Below are 7,082 nucleotides of genomic sequence, written 5' to 3'. Positions count from 1 at the left end.
TTCCATGGGTGAGTATGTTGGATCATGAGTTAGGAAAATGCATAAATTTAACTTTACTAACTGTTTTTAATGAAAAGATACTTATAACGGTAATGATATGTTACATACGTCCAACGCGTGTTTATCTACCGGACAGACGTGGCTTTCTTTCATCCACTCGCTCCCTTTGTCTTTATCCTTATCTGCTTGCGTTGTGGCTATTCACATTCACTTTGTCCCACATGAGTGCCGACGGTCGCCGCCGCTCCAGGCCACTCGCGGCGCTGCCCCACCTGACTCGTGCGCCCTCTCCACGAGACGCATGCCCCTTCTTAGCTCGCCGGTGCCGCCCCCGCCTAAGCCAGTTGCCCAGCGTATCCTCCTCCCTCATCCTCTCCCACCCTGGCTACTCCTCCCCAACAACTAAACATGGCCATGGCTGCCTCTCTGCCACCACCGCTGGCCTCATGCACCCCGGCGCACCTTCCTCCTCCACCACCTAGGCATCTCCTTCCCTCACACGGCAGCGCCATCCATCCACCTAGGGGTGCTCGTGCCCGACGTGCCTCCTACACCTAGGTGCGCCGTTTCCCAACCTCGGCTGCGGTCATGGGTGGCCTTCCGATGGTAGATCCATGGAGCGGTGGCCTCCCTGTGGTGGATCCATGGAGCACGATGCAGATCTAGCGGTGTGGTGGTCTCCTCCATCCAGAAGGCAATGACGGTCCATCCCCCATCCATGGAGGCGGCTCAATTTGTACCTCGACGGCGCCCCAGTCCCATGTAATTTCGTGGTGTTGCAACAATCTATTTTGAGATGTTGCGACATGTGTTTCCGAATATTGCAACTATCGATTTTGAGATGTTGCAACAGATATTTTTCTGTATGTTGCAGTAGTAGTGCTTGAGACGTTGTAATAGTTTATTTCATTGTTGCAGCGGGTTTTCCCGATGTCGTAGTGGATTTGTTGTAACAGGCGTTTTTCTAATGTTGCAGTAGTAGTGCTTGAGATGTTGCAATAGCTTTTTTTTATTGTTGTAGCAGATTTTTCTCGATGTTGCAGCAGTAGTGCTTGAGTTGCAATAGTCCTTTTTTTTTGTTGTTGCAGCAGATTTTTCCCGATGTTGCAGTTGATGTTTTTGGGTGCAGTTTATATTTTTGTTTGTTGCATTAGATGTTGTTCCATTGTTGCAATATATTTTTTTGTTTGTTGCGGTAGTTTTTTTTGTTTGTTTCATTATATGTTTTTTTGATGTTATAATAGCATTTTTTGTTGTTGCGGCTGGTGGGTGGGCTATGGGGAGGCTCCCCTGGGTGGGTGGACGAAGGCGCTGAGGCTCCCCTGAGTTGGTAGCGGAAGAAGGCGCTGAGGCTCGGCTGGGGCAGGCAGGTTCGTGCGCGTGGAGGCGAAGGAAGGGTGCACGGCTAGGTTCCTTTTCGTCTTTCTGTTTTACATGGAGGAGGAAGGACGGGCACGGATTTTTTTCATTTTCTGTTTTTACGTGCAGAGTCATCTATCGGATGTCACCGTCCGACGCTAAGCACCCGGATAGGACGTCCGGGCGCTAGCAACTCCGTACTTATAAGTACCAATGGTATTTCCAATTCCAACCACCACAGCAAGTCTATTTTCTCACAATCTGTTTTTTTAGATAAAACACTGCCATCGGTTGCTCTATTAATATGCCACTTAATACAGATTAAAATAATTACAATTATGTACATCACAACAATTACACATAATAAAAATACAGTACTTTGTCAAATACATGACCTAACATAAAAAATGCGCTATGTAAGTTTAAACGGAGTGAGGGAACACTCCACTCGTCTAGTAGTGTGTACCGCTGCTCCTAGCGATGCATGTTTTATTTGCACAGTCCGAGAGCGAGCATCTACCTGTGTGCATACATGCACGATCTGTGCACGAGCACCCCTGACTCCCTGAGCCGGGAGCCAGCCGGACCCGGACCGAAGCAGGAGTTGACTAAAACGGATTAAAAAAAAACCCCACTTATTAATTTGGAAGTCGCTATTCCGTACGTGTACAAGTGGACTGTGTACCTTTTTTAGCGAACGGGAGGAGGGACCTTGGCCCCTGCAGATGATTTTATAAATTAAAAGACAAAGAGTAATAAAAAAGGAGTACATAAGGTCTTGTTTAGATCTATTTTTTTTTAATTTTGACACCGTAGCATTTTCGTTTTTATTTGACAAATATTGTTTAATCATGGAGTAACTAGGTTTAAAAGATTCGTCTTGTGATTTATAGGCAAACTATGCAATTAGTTTTTGTTTTATCTATATTTAATGTTTCATACATATGTCGCAAGATTCGATGTGACGAGAAATCTTGAAAAGTTTTTGACTTTTGGGTGAATTAAACAAGGCCTAAGTGGACTATGTTTCTAAAAAAATTTTTACTCACTTCGTCTCAAAAAGACTGTTATTATTGACTTTACATCTTGTTTGATTATCCGTCTTATTAAAACTTTTTATATAAATATTGTCTATTTTGATATGAATTATTTGATTATTAGAGGTACTTTAATAATGATTTATCTATTTTAAAATATGTATAAATTTTTTAATTAAGATAAAAAGTCAAAAATATTGATTTTTTTAGACGGAGGAAGTACATGATATTGCCACATTTGCAAGTAGAGGGGTAGTAAACAAAACAGGAAGATCCACCTTTTCGGATTCCCCAATCAACTTGCTTTTGTTCTTTTGCAGTAGCGAGAAGATGAGAAGCTTCTCGAGGTTGCCGAATAAAAAGACATCATGTACAGTCACTTCATACATGCACCCTTCATCTCGCGATTTTTTTTTTCCAATTTTTTTTGTTTGGTACTATAGTACTTTTGTTTTTTTAGTAATTTTTACTGAAATATGAACTAATTATATTTAAAAGATTCATCTCGTAATTTATAGGTAAATCATATAATTAGCTTTAATTTTTATTTCTATTTAGTGCTTCATGCATTTGCTGAAAGATTTGATGTGACGAGAAATCTTGAATAGTTTTTTGTTTTTTTTGAGTGAACTAAACAACGCCAAAAAATGAATGTCATTTTATTCATCGCTAAAATAACGTTTTTTTAAAAAAGGGGGGTGTACATGAATAGTATATATAAAACAAAGCACTTTGGTTAATACCCTTTATGCAGTTCTAGTGCGCAAGGTAGGCATCTGAGCCACAGACGTTCAAAAATCTAAAGCCTGTCCATGAATAAAGCCTCATTTAATTTGGCATAGCGCCAATCGGTTTTGGCTCTACGCAAAGAAGCCAGAGTTGGTGAGGTTAAATATATTGGTTATATCGGCTTCTCGTTTATTTTTAGAAAAGAGATAAAAACAGTTTCTTGCTACAATTCAGGGAGTACTCGAAGCTGGAGCTCCAACTAAAGAGTGCCTAAATCAAACGTGTACTACAAGCTAATAATAGCTTGATTTACATATTTTGGAAACATGTAAGATTAATGTATATTTGTGTTAAAAACACATGCAACTGTCATAATTTTGAGGATTTTAAGAAGACATTCTAGAAGTTGTTAATAGTCGAAGATATATGTATTTAAGACCATGTAAATAAGTCAGATGTGTGTGCGTGTTGCGAATTGAGAGTAGGTCAATTGGTTGGGATCATTATGGTGGAATCTATTAACTCGGGTCGAAGTTCTCAATTGAGATTTCCCAGTTTAATTTCAGACTCCCGGTGGTATTCATAGGAATAAGTTGTGCTGTAATTCGAAAAAAACTAATGTGCATTTTTGACCGAATGAATGAGTACAGAAAATGTTAGCAGCAAAATCTGGAAATTATGTTTTTTTTGTCATGTTGCCGCAGACGAACAGATCACAAATCATGTTAGTTATATATGGTTTAGACCAAACACGTGTAATCTCTTGGTACTATATGCAGCGTTCTAAAACAGCACGTCGATCATGACTTCATGAGAGGGGATGCTGAATCTATATCCCCTCTGTTACTCTCTCTATATAGTGTATATATGGATGGGCACTGTGCTTTATTTGTGCCGGTTGTTGCTGTGTTTAGCTTGTCAAAACCATGGCCGCCCCCTACTGTTTCCTCATAGTCATGGTCCGATCAGGATCTATACTGTGACAAGCGAAAAACGACTTTTTCCAGCGAATGGCACACTTGCTTTATATCGCATAGAATCTTGCAAGATCTTATGCGCTCTTGTCGTGAGTCGCGAGTCGACAGTACGGACCTACACTGATATGGGCAGATCATGCCTATTCGGCCCCGAACGGATCAGTAAGCCCAACCGTGTGATCACGCCAACACGATACCAATACCATCGTGACAATGCACGGCTCCTTTCAATAAGCAAGCAATCAGAAGACCTACTCGCGCTCAGCTCGAGCCATCAGCGCCAGCGTCACGATCGCGAGCGAGTGCGCATATACAAATACAACCCATACTACTACGTATGAGTACGTCGCGGATCGGACGACGGTACGCGCCCGCGGCCACGCACCCCCAACAAGGCAACAACAGTAATGCGGGCACAGGACACGGCCCCCCGCGAAGGCCGCGCAAAAGCACGCGCGCACGGCTGCCCGTCGGCGCTGTCGCACACGATGACACGATCGACTTTGCCGGGCGCCGACCGGGCCCCGTCGAGGCGCGAAAGCTACTACAGCTCCCGCGGCTGATCGAGGCCCGAGCGCCGCGCCCGCCGCCGTCCCGCTCCTGTCACGGGCTCCACACGGCTCCCCCAGGCCCCGTCACGGGAATAACTCCGCGACGCGCCCAGTTGTCCCATCCCGTCCCGGCCGGCCTATGCCGCCCCCGCCCCGCCCGGTCCACGGCCTACAGAGGGCTACAAGAAGAATGTCGGGGCATGTGTCCGGGCGTGCCGTCCCTTTCGCGCGCGGCCGCGCCTGCGACTTCTGGCCTCCCGCCGGCGACACACATGACATCCCATCCAGTGTAGGAGGAGTACGTGCATGCACCACGACGACGCTGGCTCGCGCGTTTCGTCGCCACTGCCGACCGCGACCGCGCGCGGGGCTTCGATCGTGTCGTGTCCCGTCGCTAGCCTAGCGGTCCCGTCATCACTGAACATCATCAGCCGGCGTGGGAGCGCTAGTGACCTTGACGCTAGGACAATGCCGGCGACGTACGGCGACCCAGGCCGACGCGTCGTCGTCGGGGAGCATGGCCTTGTGCCGGGCCGTCCGGCAACAGTGTCGCCGTCGCGGGGGGCCGAGAGGAGGTCAGGTCCATCGGCTGATAGAGGTGGCGAAGGCAGCGTGTTCCCAGCGTTGGTTCGCCCGCGGCCCCGCACTCGGCGCGCGGCCGATTCGGGCGCTCGTTGCGGTTTTCACGTACGCGGGCCTGTCAACGGATCCATCTCGTTGAGTACGAGTACGATCGACGTGGACATGGCATTACGCGAACAATTAAGCTCGTGTCGTGCGGATTTCGGGCCATCTACCGACAGATTTGGCCACCATTGCCTTTCTCATGATGGTGCCGCACGCAAGCGGCAAGCTATATAGGGGCCGTCCAAGTAACGAACTTCTCTTTAGTCTTTATTGTACACAAGGCCGTTGTACTTGCAAATGGTCGTTTAATTCGTCGTTCCTCCGTCGCATCAAGGCTTCCAAAATGGTTCACAGGATGTGCTTATATATGATCGAAAATCTGTACACTGAAATGACTGATGTTGGTTTTGCTGTTGTTTTTTGTAACCTCGTGTTTTTGTTCTTTACTCTTCTAATAAAAACCCAGCAAATCTCTTATCGCCTTTCTAAAAAAACAATAGAGGTTTAAGAATTGTACATTTGGCCGGTAGAATAGGTAAATTCGTGTGAATACATACATGTGGTCTATGTGTTGGGCACCCGTATACTCATTATTAACAAAAAAGTATATCTTGCGACAAAACAATAACAACAATAATGACGATGATGCTTGTTATTTTGAGCAAAAGCAAATTGATTTTAACATAATCCAAAGTTACACCAAAAACATGAGACTTTTAATCCGGTGACTTCAAGAGCTGTTCGGAGCCGTTTTCTTTCAAACGGGGTAAAATAAAATGGCTCCACCAATGAAGCCCCTAAAAACGTACTCACACAGAGTTTTGGGTGTGAAGGAGCTAAAACTAGTGGCTTCTCCCGGCTTCACCTTATTCTACGCGGCGTTCTATGAGAGCATATTTCAAGAAAGGGGTTGTTTGCTAAACGATTTACCAAAATAGCTCTAGCTCCACCGATAGAGTTGTTAATAGAGCTGAAGCCTCTAAAAAACAGCTTCACTAGTGAAGTGGAGGCGTGCCAAACGAAAAATATATGCATATGTAGTAGCTGCCACATTAGCCAAAGAACATCTTACCAATTTTATCGTGGAAGACTATTTGGAATAAAATACAATATTGCATAATCTTGTATGATTAAGTTGAATGCACCCGGTTCAACCCAAAATAATGAAAAAGGGTGGGTAATCTATTATCTTAGCATTTAACCCACAAAATGAGGAGGACCATGGTGTGGAGATACTAAGGCTAGTCTCAATTCATGTTTCATGATAGTGTCATGCACATTAAATAGGGTGCCACATAAGCAAAATTGCTAACTTGGCAGGGTCATTAAATGAAGGAGTTTCATCATATGAGAGAGGAGTTTCATCCCCATGAAACCCATATGGCTTGGTTACCTAGCTAGTTTATAGTCTTATTAACTGTGCCATGAAACAATGCATTAAGACTGGCTCATCTACACCCTTGACATCCTCAATTGGCAAGTACTCACTCTATTCCAAATTGTTAGTTATTTTAGTTTTTCTCAATACATAGCTTTATAGAGGTATGTAGATATAAATTACAGCCTGTTTAGTTCCGAAAAGTGAAAAGTTTTTGGTATTGTAGCAATTTCGTTTGTTTGTGACAAATATTATCTAATCATGGACTACCTAGAATCAAAAGATTCGTCTCGTGATTTACAGCTAAACTGTGTAATTAGTTTTTGTTTTCGTCTATATTTAATGTTTCATTCATGTGACACAAGATTCGATGTGACAGGAAATTTTGAAAACTTTTTGGTTTTTAAGGTGAACTAAACAAGGC

General features: G+C 44.2%; 1 long non-coding RNA gene across 1 annotated transcript; it reads left to right on the top strand.

Moving 5' to 3' along the window:
- LOC110433373 lies at window positions 233-3,400 on the top strand. The gene is made up of 2 exons (XR_002450776.1): window positions 233-1,575; window positions 2,717-3,400. It is a non-coding gene; the product is annotated as an uncharacterized LOC110433373 (long non-coding RNA).

Source organism: Sorghum bicolor, chromosome 3 (genome assembly GCF_000003195.3).
Source record: "Sorghum bicolor cultivar BTx623 chromosome 3, Sorghum_bicolor_NCBIv3, whole genome shotgun sequence".
NCBI lineage: Eukaryota > Viridiplantae > Streptophyta > Magnoliopsida > Poales > Poaceae > Sorghum > Sorghum bicolor.
This window is presented reverse-complemented; position numbering and strand designations above follow the sequence as displayed.